This window comes from Eulemur rufifrons, chromosome 7 (assembly GCF_041146395.1).
Source record: "Eulemur rufifrons isolate Redbay chromosome 7, OSU_ERuf_1, whole genome shotgun sequence".
NCBI classification, from domain to species: Eukaryota; Metazoa; Chordata; class Mammalia; order Primates; family Lemuridae; genus Eulemur; species Eulemur rufifrons.
The window spans coordinates 37,582,713-37,596,653 of NC_090989.1; positions in this window are offsets into that span (position 1 = coordinate 37,582,713).

Here is a 13,941-nt window from a genome sequence, read left to right on the forward strand (position 1 = left end):
AATTCATGCCTTAAGTAACCAATGTTTAGTATCTCACTTAATTACCAGATCTGAAGAATAAACAGTTTATTTTCACATAGATAGACCATAATTGAATTTTTAAGGCATAAATAATATATAGTCACAGTTGAATTTGGTAAGGTCCTTGGTGACCGCTTCTGAGTTTTGATGTGTACAGCAATTGTATCTATCAGGGTTCTTAGCTGTAGGCTAAGAGTCTGACTGACTGATTTAAGCAGAAAATAAATTTTTTACAAGAGTATGAGTAGATCATAGAATACTAGAAGACTTGACAACCAAATACAGACAGAGAGTGGGAAAAATGATGACAGGCTGCAGTCAGGACTTTAGTCCAAATCCCATACCACAGAAAAAGAGCAGACTTCTACCGTGAAACATTGGAAGATGCAGCTGCTTTGAACATTATAGACTGCTCCTAAAAAATGCTGCTACATTTGGCCCCAAAATCAGCACGTCTGCCCCACAGCCACTGTTGACCATTGGATCTCATTTTCTGCTGTTTCTATTCCTTTAATATCCTTTTGTCAGTGTATTTCAACTCAAAAACCATAGTGGGTATTTCTGATGTAAAAATATAGGTTATGTGTCTGCATCTTAGATGCAAAGGGAGGATGAAAAGCATTTTCAGTTTTGGGGAAGAGATAAACCCTGCCTTTTACCAAAAAATATCTAATATTTCATGAATGTTTCTTCTGTGTTAGGCACTGTTATGTGAGTTTAGTCGCATAATGTGCAGAATTCATTAAGCTAGGACAGATTCAGGACATTACATCAAACATGCAGAGAAGGATGAAATAATCACTTACTCATGTTCCAGAACATATTTCAAGTACTGTTGTAAATAGAGAACGAATAGTTTTGGAATAATTTGTGATGCTGTTTTCCCAGCATAAAAATAAAAGTATAATTCCCAGTAAGTTGGTCGACTATGTCAAAATTCAGTTCTAGGAAGTTATTCTATAAGTGCTTTGGTGAAGAATTTTTCATTTAGTTGATCTAAGTGAGAGCTCAATGGGACCAGCTGCCAATCCTGGCATTCAGTGTCCCCAGAAAGCAGTGACATTTACCAAATTGCAGTTTCAATGTAGTATCAGAGGATCAAAAATGCAAAGCAAACACCCGATACCCTCTATATGATGAAGCCAGTGTCACAGAAGTAAAGCATAACTTTTATAAGAGATTATATAATTTTAACCTTTTTTTCTCTCAGCCAAATTCTCGTTCTTGCATTCCCATGTCTGAACAAGATTGGTGAGGAGTCTCAGGACACCAAAGATAGAAGAGAGGGGACAAGAGGAGAAGATGGAGAAGGGGGAGGAGGAGAGGAGATTTAAAAAGACAAGAGAAAATCTGATTCTTGAAGTGTGGATACAAAAACAGGAAACAAAACAAAAATATACTTTTGACACTCTCAATCACATGATCTCCATCTACCCTGCTGTCTTCACTTCCTGACCACATTTACTCTTGAAACACAAAATCAATTCCAGTTCCCTGAGCCTACTTGTTGTGGGTCACCATTAATACCCTAAATGCAGAAACTACTTTGACATTTTTTGTCCTGTATCTTAATCATGTTTGACCACTCTCTCTTCTCAGAAGCTCCCTTCCAATGCATAATCTCGTTTCTCATTCATCACTGACTGGCCTTACTTGTCTCCTGGGCAAGTATCTTTTTTCTCTAGTCTCATCTGTTCTTTAGATGTAAGTTCTTAGGGTTCTGTTCCCTGTTCTCATCTCTTTTTCCTTACTCCCTGGATGGTTTCATCCATGGCCTCTATACATAACTCATGAATCCCAAATCTCCAGCCCAACTCTCACTCCTGAGCTCCTGTCTGCTATGTCCACCTGCCTATGCAATTTATATTTATAACTATGCCATTGAAATGCAGAATGCTTAAAGCTCAAATAACCTTCCCATACCTACCCTCCATGAAAGTGGTACCTCTGTAGTAATATCTGATTAAATGATAGATATAATGTTACAAGCAGTTGGATAAGCAAAACTAGGGATTATTTTTACTATGAGATAGGAAGACAAGAGAAGTTAAATGTTTAGCAATTTAGAGTTTAAAATTCTGACATAAAAACAAAATACATGGTGTAACTGAATGCATTTTTAAATTGAAATCTACTGTGTAAAATTTTGTTGTTATTCCAATAGACTGTAAATTCCTTTTAGTGTAGGACAAGAACAGCCTTTCCTAGAACTGTATTCTAATTCCCATAAGAGCTGCATTTTAATACATATTTGTGGAATGAAGTTGATATTATAATCATGAAAATGATGATGATAATGATATTGAAAGTATTTTGCAATGACACGTGCCAACTATTTTTTATGGCACATCTTAGGTGCTCAGTAAATTTCACTGAATAAAAGATTAAAAGAGTAGCATTCTAGACATTTATTTTTTATAAGTCAAAGATAGCTAGCTCAAGGTTGTGGATAGAGATTCCTAATTCTGGCGATAGCTTTGCCAGGCATGGGTGTGCAGGGAAAAGGGAAAAGTAGTTGCTTATGTTATAGGGATGTGGCTCTCAGAGAGTAAAGAGGATGGTGGGGGAAAACAGGAGACCAGATATCCAGGCTCCTTATTCACCCTGACCCTGGCTTCTCAAGCCTCCCTTGGGAATGAAAGAAAAACAGATGAAACAAAGGTGTTCTTAACTCCTTTGTTCCAGTCCCAGACTACCCAGAATTACAAATAATAATTTCAAGGAAATAAAGCAAGACACTGTGTGTGTGTGTGTGTGTGTGTGTGTGAGAGAGAGAGAGAGAGAGAGAAAGAGAGAGAGAGAGAGAGAGAGAGAATATAAATGGTAGGGACAGAAAGGAGTCTCAGTAATAGTAAAGAGAGAGTTGACAAGTGTCACTCAGTTCCTGGGTACATAGATGATTGAACTTCTTTCTGGTTGTGAAGAAAGACTATGGATCAGGAGAATTGCAAGTGTTTCTATTAGATCCCACTGAGGCTAGTGGCATTATTACTAAATACACCACACACACACACACACACACACACACACACAAAATTATATTTCTTCAGTCTACTCTGCTAAGTAAGAGTTCAGACCATCTGCCAAGAATTAACAGTGCAGAGTTACGTCGGTAGTCAAAATATTATCAAAGTTATTTGAGAAAATTTCACTGTAGAAGGTAAAGTCAGTGAAATGCAGAGCAATAGTAAAAGTCAAGAGAGATTAGCCTTAGATTTTAGTGGGAAAAAAAAATGCTTTTATGATTGTTTTAGGCCAACATGATTTCTTCTAAATTTTCAAAATTCTTAGAAAAGAGGTACCATATTACTCTTTTCACAGATAAAAAATTAAGCCACAGAGAGGGTAATCCCTACCCTGAGCCCACATAGTTCTCAGTGGGTTTTCAGTCAGTGTTGTGAGTTAGCAGAAATCTCTCTGCAAAACATTGTCCTTGCTACTGAAGTATGACTTACCTTTATGTCACATAAATAAATAGCTGAGGAAGTTTAATATGGTGTTTAAATGAAGAATATAGTTTTGTTTCTTTATCCAGTTATCTCTGAAACTGCCTAATTGCTGGTTAAAATAGAAATATAAACAGGAACTCTCATTCATTGCTGGTGGGAATATAAAATGGTATAGACATTTTGAAAGACAGCGTGGCAGTTTCTTATAATGTTAGTGTTACCATATAATTTAGCTATCATTTTCATAGATTTCTACCCACATGATTTGAAAACTTACATGTACATAAAAGCGTGCATGCAAATGTCTGCAGAAGCTTCAGTCATAACTTTCAAGAACTAGAGGCAACGAAGACGTCCTTCGATAGGTGAATGGATAAACAAATGTGCTATTTCCATACAATGGGATACTATTTAGCAATAAAAACAAATGAGCTATCAAACTATATAACCCATAGATTAATTATAAATGCATATTGCTAAGTCAAAGAAGTTAGTCTGAAAAGGCTACATACAATACATATCACTTATATGATACTCTGGAAAAGGCAACACGATAGAGATGGTAAACAGATCAGTGGTTGCCATTGGTTCAGGGGAAGAAGATTGGAGTAGGTGAAGCAAAGTGTGTATTTTAGAGCAAGGAAACTATTATGTAAAATATTGGAATGTTGAATACATAATACTATGCATTTGTCAAAACTTTAAGAACTTTATAGTACAAAAAGTAAATCTTAAAGTGTACAAATTAAAACAGAAAATTTAGGAGGTTGGGAATCTCAGGATATTAATAAAATGCAAAATGTAATAAAAGGATCTGACTATACTACAAATGTATAAAAAACAACTTTACTGAAAAGGATGGGAAACAAAGATGATGACCTAAGTATCTTTGGAAATAAGTGGTGTCTATAAGATTAAAGGCAAAAGTACCTTCATATAAACTATATATATAAAATATATATAGTATATATAAAAATGTATTCTAGTTAATAAGAAGATTTTTTTCCTTGTTGTTGGGTATAGACTAACAATTCTGAAGCCATTATACATGTATACTAGAATTGAACAAATAAGCAAATGTTGGAAGCCAAGTTTCTCATTGTTGCTTAGTTCTACTAAAAATAGAATCACCATCTGATCTAGTAATTCCACTTCTCGGTATATACCCCCAAAAATTTAAAGCAGGGACTTGAACAGATAGTTTTATACACTCATGTTCATAACAGCATTATTCACAAAAGTCAAAAGGTAGAAGCAACCCAAGTGTTCATCAGCAAAAGAATGGATAAGCAAATTGTGGTCTATACTCACAATGGAACATTATTCAGCCTTAAAAAGAAGGAAATTTCGACACATGCTGCAATATGGATGAACCTTGAAGACATTATGCTAAGTGAAATAACCAGTCACAAAAGGACAAATACTGAATGATTTCATTTAAGTAAAATCTACCACCTAGAGTAGTCAAATTCACAGAGACAGAAGTAGAATGGTAAATACCAGCTTCTGGGGGAGAGGAAATGGGAGTTATTGTTTAATGAATATGGAGTTTCAGTTTGGGAAGAGAAAAAAAGTTCTGGAGATGTGTAGTGGTGACAGCCATTGAATTGTACATGCAGAAATGGTTAAAACTGGAAATGATCAATTTATGTATATTTACCACAACAGAAATAAATAGATGATAGATAGATAGATCTTAATTCATGACATGAAATAGTTAAGGAATCTCATAGGCATATTTAATTTATTGTTATTCTACTGGTCCTTCAAAAGAATTACTGTAATTAAGCACCTAGAAATGAAAATTGGACTTACACATTGATAAAGATATTAGGGTTTTAGTGATTGCTCATTTTCTAAGAAACTGTAATTCTGTGAATAAGAAAACAAAGAAATATACAAAGTTAAGTGTGTACCAGCAGATAACTCTGTCCTCTTTCAATAGTAATGTTAAGAGAAAGACACTCCATTAAACAAACGTACTGCCCTCTTTGCTACCTCCACCTGCCCCTTAACCCATATTATTACTTACATCAATCTTGAGTGATACAGAATCACTTAAGCTTCTCTGAGCTATATTCTCTGACTTTTAACACTGAACATTTTTTTCACTGAGCATATTTGTTGCTCCATAAGTAATTGGATAAAAAACTCTCCCAACAAAAGGCATATTAAGTTTCACCATAGCTTTTAATCATTAATCCAGGGCAGTAAAAGATTAAAAAAAAAATCCAACAACATTAACCAAACTGAATAGCTCCTAGTTTGTAAATCCATTGTTGATTGCATAGTGAAGACTTTAGAAAAATTCTGGTTTTGGTTGCTGTTGCAAAATAATTTTGTATTACAAGTTATTTTAAATAGACATATGACTGTATTCATGTGATATATATATATACTGTTAATAATTCTTTCTCCTAAAAATCATGTGGATGTTTCTACCCTCTAATAGCAGTAGTACTGGACAGTCTTTCGCCACAAGGAGATGTGAGCCAGACTCTTCTTTCATGTGACATGTGTTAAATAGTGATGATTCTCATTCCATGTAGTCAAAGGATTCAGGGATAAGTATATCCCAAAATAACTCTAATTCAGAAAAGATTGTATAGAAATATGATCTTAATGAATAATGTTTCGATAAATACTTCTCATGGTAGCAGGTATATTCAGGATTTCTTCTGCAGTCTTATTAGGTAGTTGGAAGAGATGAATAGAATTATGGAAAATGGGCCAGATGGTATATTTGAAACCCAGTGGGATAAACCAGATGGAATGCTGCTATTTTGCCCATTTATCTATGAATAGAAAATAGGTAGGGGGATGGTCTTGAAGCCTGATGATAATAATGACTTTCCAAAGGTTTCCTGCTGTTTTTGTGGTTGGTATGTGTACACATGTGTATGTGTTTGATGTAGATATATTTAGATAAAAATAGAAAAAGTGAGTGGAAGGAAGTTGGCTGTCATTGTTATATATTCCTAATTCTGAAAAACTGTGATTAAAGATCTACCAATTTTAAATAATTATGAGAATAAAGGAAAGCAAGCTGTTAAAAAAAAGTTGAGCTAATTTGCATTTGTAAGTGTAACGTACTACAGGATTACTCTTTGTGTGAGTTTAAATGAGAGTGTTGTTGTCTGTATCTGTAAGAGCACATAAAAATAGAAATCAAGTTAGGAAGGGAAAACTTTTATATGGTGAGAATAAAGTGAAATTGGAAAACAAAGTTTTGGTGGGTTACTGTGACTTCATCTCCCAAAAGATTGTTTGTGCATTTCATGGATGTTAGTCTTTTTTTGGTTTGCACCTGGGGATGGGGGAATGGGTAAATACCTTTCAAAATGGCATTTTTTTGGAGGGTATAGATTTTTGTTGGTTTTTCTTTGACTCAAATAAAAAATAAATTAGCATAGCGAACATTTTAGTCAGTTCAGCTGCTATAACAAATTGTCATAGACTGAGTAGATAAAACAACAAACTGATTTCTCAAGGTTCTGGAGGCTAGACGTTGAAGATCAGGGTGCCAGCCAGGTACTTAGTGAGGGTCCTCCCCTCTTCTTCCTGGTTATGTCCTCACATGGCCTTTTGTGCATGTAGGCTGAGAGAGACAGAGATCCTCGTCTCTTCCTTTTTTTATAAGGGCATTAATCCCATCATGGGGGCTCTACCCTCAGGATCTCATCTAAACTTAATAACTTCCCAAAGGCCTCACCTTCAAATACCATCACATTAGTGATTAGAACTTCAACATATGAATTTTGGTAGAGAGAGGGGGACAAAACATTCATTCCATAGCAGTAAGCCAAAACACATACACACACTCACACGCGTACACACACACACACACACACACACATCCCGAGAGGAAACAGAAGCAAACATTTCATTAAATAATAACCTTACTATAAATCATTCACTGGTAGTTCCTGTTGTATTTTTATTGTGTTCTAGTTACCATTTAAATGCTGGTTGTGATCTGTTAAATTGATTTCATGACTCATTAATAGGTTACAAACACAAAAGCACTGCCACAGGAGTCTGATAAATTAAAAATAATTTTGTTAAAATACTCATCCTTAATCCTTAATATTTACTTCTCCTTTTTTACATTTCTACTTACCAGAGTCAAAAGCTCCTAAAATAATCTTTATTTTTTTTATTTCAGAGTATTATGTGGGTGCAAATGCTTTGATTACATATTGCCTTTGCATTGCTGGAGTCAAAGCTACAAGTGTGACCACCCCCCAGACAGTGTGTACTGCACCCATTGGGTGTAAGTTTACCTATTCCTTCCTCTCCTGTCCTCTGCCCAACACCCTATGAATGTTACTTCCATATGTACACATAAGTGTTGATTGATTAGTATCAGTTTAATGGAGAGTACATATGGTGTTTGTTTTTCCATTCCTGTGATACTTAGAATGGGCTCCAGCTCTACCCAGGATAATACAAGACGTAGTGCACCATTTTTTTATGGCTGAGTAGTATCCCATGGTATACATATACCACATTTTATTAATCTGCTCATGTATTGACGGGCACTTGGGTTGTTTCCACATCTTTGCAATTGTGAATTGTGCTGCTATAAACATTTGAGTACAAATGTCTTTTTTATAGAATGTCTTTTTTTCCTTTGGATAGATACCCATAGTGGAATTCTGGATCAAATGGTAGTTCTACTTTTAGCTCTTTGAGGTATGTCCATACTACTTTCCAAAAAGGTTGTACTAGTTTGCAGTCCCATCAGCAGTGTATGAGTGTTCCTATCTCTCTGTGTTCACGCCAACATTTGTTGTTTTGGGACTTTTTGATAAAAGCCATTCTCATTGGAGTTAAATGTTATCTCATGGTGGTTTTGAATTGCATTTCCCTGATGATTAGATAGGTTGAGAATTTTTTTCATATGTTTGTTGGCTATTAGTTTATCTTCTTTTGAAAAGTTTCTGGAAGGAGAAAGGTATTGGCTGGAATTAAGTCCTGAGAGGACTGAAATAATCTCTTCTTCTCCAAGAAGTCCGTAAGAGTTATAAATCAATTGTACTATTATAGTTTATTTTGCTGTTCTCTGATCATTTAAGATAAACTTTTCCTTAAACCATGGGCACTTGCGAAAAAAGTGGACAAATCGGTAAAATTGCAGCAAACTGTAAGATAGTATTATTCTAAGAAAACAGCATCTTCTTGCATTATGTGAAAACTAGCAAAACTCAGGGGAAGCAAGCTTTAGGCAGTGGTCTTCCTTTAAGTTGTCATCTGTTGTTTTCCTGAAGTTCTTTCTAAACTGAAGGAGGATCAAAGAGTGAGGTAGGCATAGCATGTATTTTGGCCCTGACTGGCAAAGACTCCACTACACAGGGCAGCTGCTTCAACCTGCTTCAACCTGCCTCTCTCTTTGCCTCCTGTTTTTGCTCCGGCATTTTGTAAAGTTCAATTTCTTGCTCTTAGCCTGCTTATCATTGTACTTTTTCCTTAACCTTAACCTCAGCAGCCCCAGTTGGCAAATCTCTATTACTTGAAGCAACAAGCAACATTTCCTTTAAAGGTAGGAACTTTTTGTGCTACTTTTTTTTTTTTTTTTTGAATGAAAATAGTTCACTGCTGGAAACTGTTCTAACTCTCCCCTAAGCCTCAGTCTATATAGAGTCCTGAATTTTCAGAGGCCTTTCCAACCCCCGTCGTGCTTTTGAATAGATTGCTTTAGTCAATTATCTGCAGCATACCTTCAAAACGTTCCTATGAATGTGTGTATGTTTGTGCCTCATGAAATCTTTCTAAGCACAGTTTGACTGAACACAGCTAAATGTAAACTAGAATCGGGAATAACTTATGACTTAGGCCTTAAAAAATTAAGAAGATAGAACAATACAATTGTCCATATAAAAGACAAATTGCAGTCTTTTGTGATCTCTGCTTACTATTTGTATCCATTTATCTTGTGGTATGATATGGATTGTGCATACTCTCAAGCATGTGCTAAATGTGCTTTGTTGTAAGTTTTATTTGATTACCACTCTAAACTTTATTCATGTTTATACAGTTTCATAGTTCATTGCTCATTTAACATCTGCTCGTAATTTTACAATTACTGGGAAATTGCTCTTTATTTGGGAATTAAGGGGCAACTTGGCACCAAATAGGAGACTAGATCCCTGAACTCTAGATGTGATTCATCCAAAAGCAAATTGTGTGGCCTTTAGGCAGGTCATTTAACATCGTAGGTTCTCAGTGTCTCTAAATAAACACTAAATGAAGTAGTATATATGTTCTTTATAGTGCCTTTCTAATAGGATAAGGAGGGTAAAGATATAGGTGTGTGTGTGTGTGAGAGAGAGAGAGAGAGAGAGAGAAAGTTACATGATCTGCTTCAGCCACCACAATTTAAAGTATGAATAAAAGAGAGATTTAGCAAGCCAACAGGCCATTTTTAAAAACTGACTGTCTGAATAAGTATTTATTAAATAATTTAGTTGAAATTTGTTCCTTAATTGATGGGAACCTGTGGCCTCAAGGCCACATGTGGCCATCCAGATCCCCAAGAGATTTGTTCTGTAAAATTTGGATTCAGTCAAAAGGCCACACTTAAGGAGCCAGAAGGCCACATGTGGCCCCAAGGCCACAGATTCCTCACCCCTGGATCTTACAAAGTCAAATTCAGGTATTACACAATCAAAATAAATGTAGAATGGATGAGAAAATTGAACAATCTATGTTCTTGTTTTGGTTTATCTTTGTTTTTGTGACTGCTTTTCTTTAAGATTGTTATGGTTTTAATGTAGGAAGCTAATAGATTATTCAAAATACCTAGTTTGTTTTAATTCCTTGGAATAACATAGTATTTTGTTTTATTTAACTGTATAGTTTTCTAAATAAAGTAAATTGATACAAAGTACAAAGTATATAGTAACATAATTATAATAAACTATTGCAATGTATACAATGTTAAATATGTAAGACAATGTAACAAGAAGATCATTTTAAAGATCTAAATTAACATATAAAATTGGAACTAAATGATCAATCCTCAAGTGTACGTATGGTAGTAAAAGTCAATGGAAATCAAGCAGGTGGGCGGCGGAGGAGGAGATAGGTAAATTCACACCTAACGAGTACAATATACACTATCTGGGTGATGAACACACTTAACATTTTGACTCAAACTGTACAAAAGTCATGTAACCAAAATGTTTGTACTCTGTAATATTCTGAAATTAAAAAGAATTAATATAATTTAAGATGTTCTTGAAGCATTAGCTTGCAGCAAGGAAGAAACAAAAAGAACAGAACACTTTATTCTTCTGCATTCTGTTTTAGATGTTAATTTAGATAACCAGTTCGCACACTTGTAATATTTTCCAAAATGAGTGGAAATATTTAGAGCAGTAACATTATTTTATAAATACCATCAATAACTAACTAATTTATTTAGGGTTATTTTAAATTGCAATTTCTATTTTAATGACTCAAATCTTGTAAGAAGCTTTGCCCGTACTGTCAGGAGAGGTAATTGTATCCTCATATGGTGATAATATTAAAGCATTTAATAGTCAAAGATGTGAAATCATTGACTTTTCAAAATATTTTATTCTTGGAAACTCATATATATTTTCCATTTTCATTATAAATCATACTTTTCTATAGCTTAAAATTATATTAACAGTTTGTGTTCATCTTATTTTTAAACCTTACATTTAACAGTTGTGCTCATCTTAATTTTTATGCTTTAAATTTTCTATTTTTTGTATCAAGAGTATTTGTGCTCTGTATCTAAATATAGTTTGGTCATTCCCTTTAATGATGGTGTTGTTTGTATTTAAGCTTCACAGAATTTGAAACATTTTGCTTATATTTTACTAGTTTCCATAACAACATTATCATTTTCCTCTTTACCTTCTTTCACTTGAAAAAAAATAATTGACAGATGTCTCTTGCTTTTAATACTATTTACCTAAAAAATTAAATAGAACCATAAAAAATTGTAAAACCTTGTTGGAAAGTATAGCAAGTCAATTGCCCAAACTAAACTAATTATTAAAGTCTGAAATTTTAGTTTTCATCCAATATATCGTGTTTGAAATTAAATTTCTCATACAAAGAAGAAAACAAACATTGAATGTTTAAAAGGCAGTTGTATAATTTCCTCAGTACAAACGATAGTGATCTGTGATAAATTCTATCTTGTGAGTGCCTAAGAAGGTAACAGGAGAATAGATACCAATGTTGATCTTTTTCACATGATGTGTTTTCACATATGGTGAAACATAAAAAAATCTCCTTAGAGAGAGGGAAAAGAATAAAAGAAAAGGAATAGAAATTGCCACAGTATATGTAACATGAATGATATTTAGAAAGTTTAAGTAGTATTTATAAGTATTTCCCATTTTATAGTGAGTTCATTTTCATTTTTGTTACCCTGAGCTACCCCCTTTGCATTTGTTGGGCATAAGGACTGGCACATAAATTATTTACAGTAGCATTAATGGTACTAATTCCCAGACAATAATAATGGGTAATGGTGAATCATGTTTTATCTCTTGCTAATTGTCATGATCAGTGTTAGTTATTGTCACTGAAGAGGAATAATATTTGGGACACCGCAAGGGAAGCAAGACTTAGGGGCTTGCTACAGATTAGAACAGGAAAGCTTTGACACATGCTTAAATTACGACACATTCTCAGTTATGCTAAGCTAAGACTCAAAAGAATTTGAATGTCAGGGAATGGACTCGCTTGAAGCTGACTCCGGTGGGGCAAAGGCAATATATGTAACCTAAACATTTGTACCCCGATAGTATGCTGTAATAAAAAATATTTAAAAATAAATTAAAAAAAGAATAATCACTACCCATGAGCAGCTCAGCTCCTTTCTGCACAGAATCTTTCATTGAGTTCCCTCTATTCCTTTTCAACAGCTATCAGTTTTGTTCTTGCTTCAGTCCATACTATAAAATCCTTCCTCTTCATCTGGAAAACTTACTTTCCATTTAAAATGTGGAGTCTCTAGCTAAAGTTGACTTCCTCACATTTGGATTTATAAAGTGAACACAGACAAGCTAATTATAATTGCAATTTTATTCCCTTTTATAAGGTCTCCTAATCATTGCCCTGATTTCAAAGAGATAGAGATGTTTCCAAGCTTAGAATTAGGAATATGTCGTGTTGTTAAATCCGTAATTCAAATCATTCCCTTTAAATTATATTAAAGCGTGGCAGCTATTGTGCATTATTTAATATCTTTATACCAAAATATTTTAATTTCTAATTACCTGTACATATCCTACTTTATTGTTCTTTATATAGTTTTTATTAGTTAATGTTTAACCAGCAAATAATATCAATTGTTGACTTTTTGTAATTAACTATTTATTTAATAACCATAACCCATAATTTAAAATACTTTTAATATGTTGACTTGATACAACTTATCTTTGATTATTTTCTTTCCCATTTACAGCAATCAGGTTATTGGTTATTATTTTAAACATCATGTCATTGGATGTGTCATACTTAACTTTTCTAAAAGTATGGCATCTGTTTATTTTTTTATATAAACATATTTCTAAGATTATTGAATGAACATTTGAAATTTCTTTTTTGTGTATGATATTGTCACTATTTTCAGTTAAATAGTTGAGATCATTGGTTCAAAATTTTTGAAAAGTTTCTCTCTTTTTTAAATTGCTTGAATAAAATAACATGTATAATTAGATTTGGTTTATTTGTTTAATGCATCCAGCATCTATCCTAAAAATCTAAATGCAATAAAACAGTGGGAATACCTAACAGACTATTGTTGGAGAAGTAATAAAGGCACTTGAAAGAGAATATTTTGGGGGTGCACAGGTATTATTTAGATAACTAACCCCATTTTCTACTTTAGTAAAATTTTATATTTGTATTGCAATTTAAATTGAGACTAATATTAGTGTATTATTATATGTATAAATCTTAATTTAGATTTAATGGAGGGTAGATAAAAGATTTTGTATATAGATAATATTAAATATAATTTTTGTTCTGAAGAATAATACCTTTTATATGAAATAAAAATAAAAATCACACCAACATGTTATTTTGATTGATAAATTATGTAAGTTAGAAAAATCTGTTTTTTTGAGAGCTATATTTTTAAATTGAAATAATATTATTCTAATCAATACTGCATTTTCACAGGTCATTCTTATTTTAATATGCAATGTCACTAACACACTTTCAGTACATGATTTTTTTTTTTTTTTTATTTCATGAATTACAGGGGGTATTTTGGGTTACTTTTTCCATTATACTTGTTCCTATACAACAAAATCTAGTGATAATAAGCACTTGCCCTGTACAATTTGTGAATAATTCTTTTATTATTTACTTCTATTTAGAAATCTTATAGTTAAATTTGAGCTGAGCAAATAAGGCATGTGTATCAATAAATACATGCAGGTGAATCAGCTGAGGTTTTTATCAATACTCTTTCTTATGA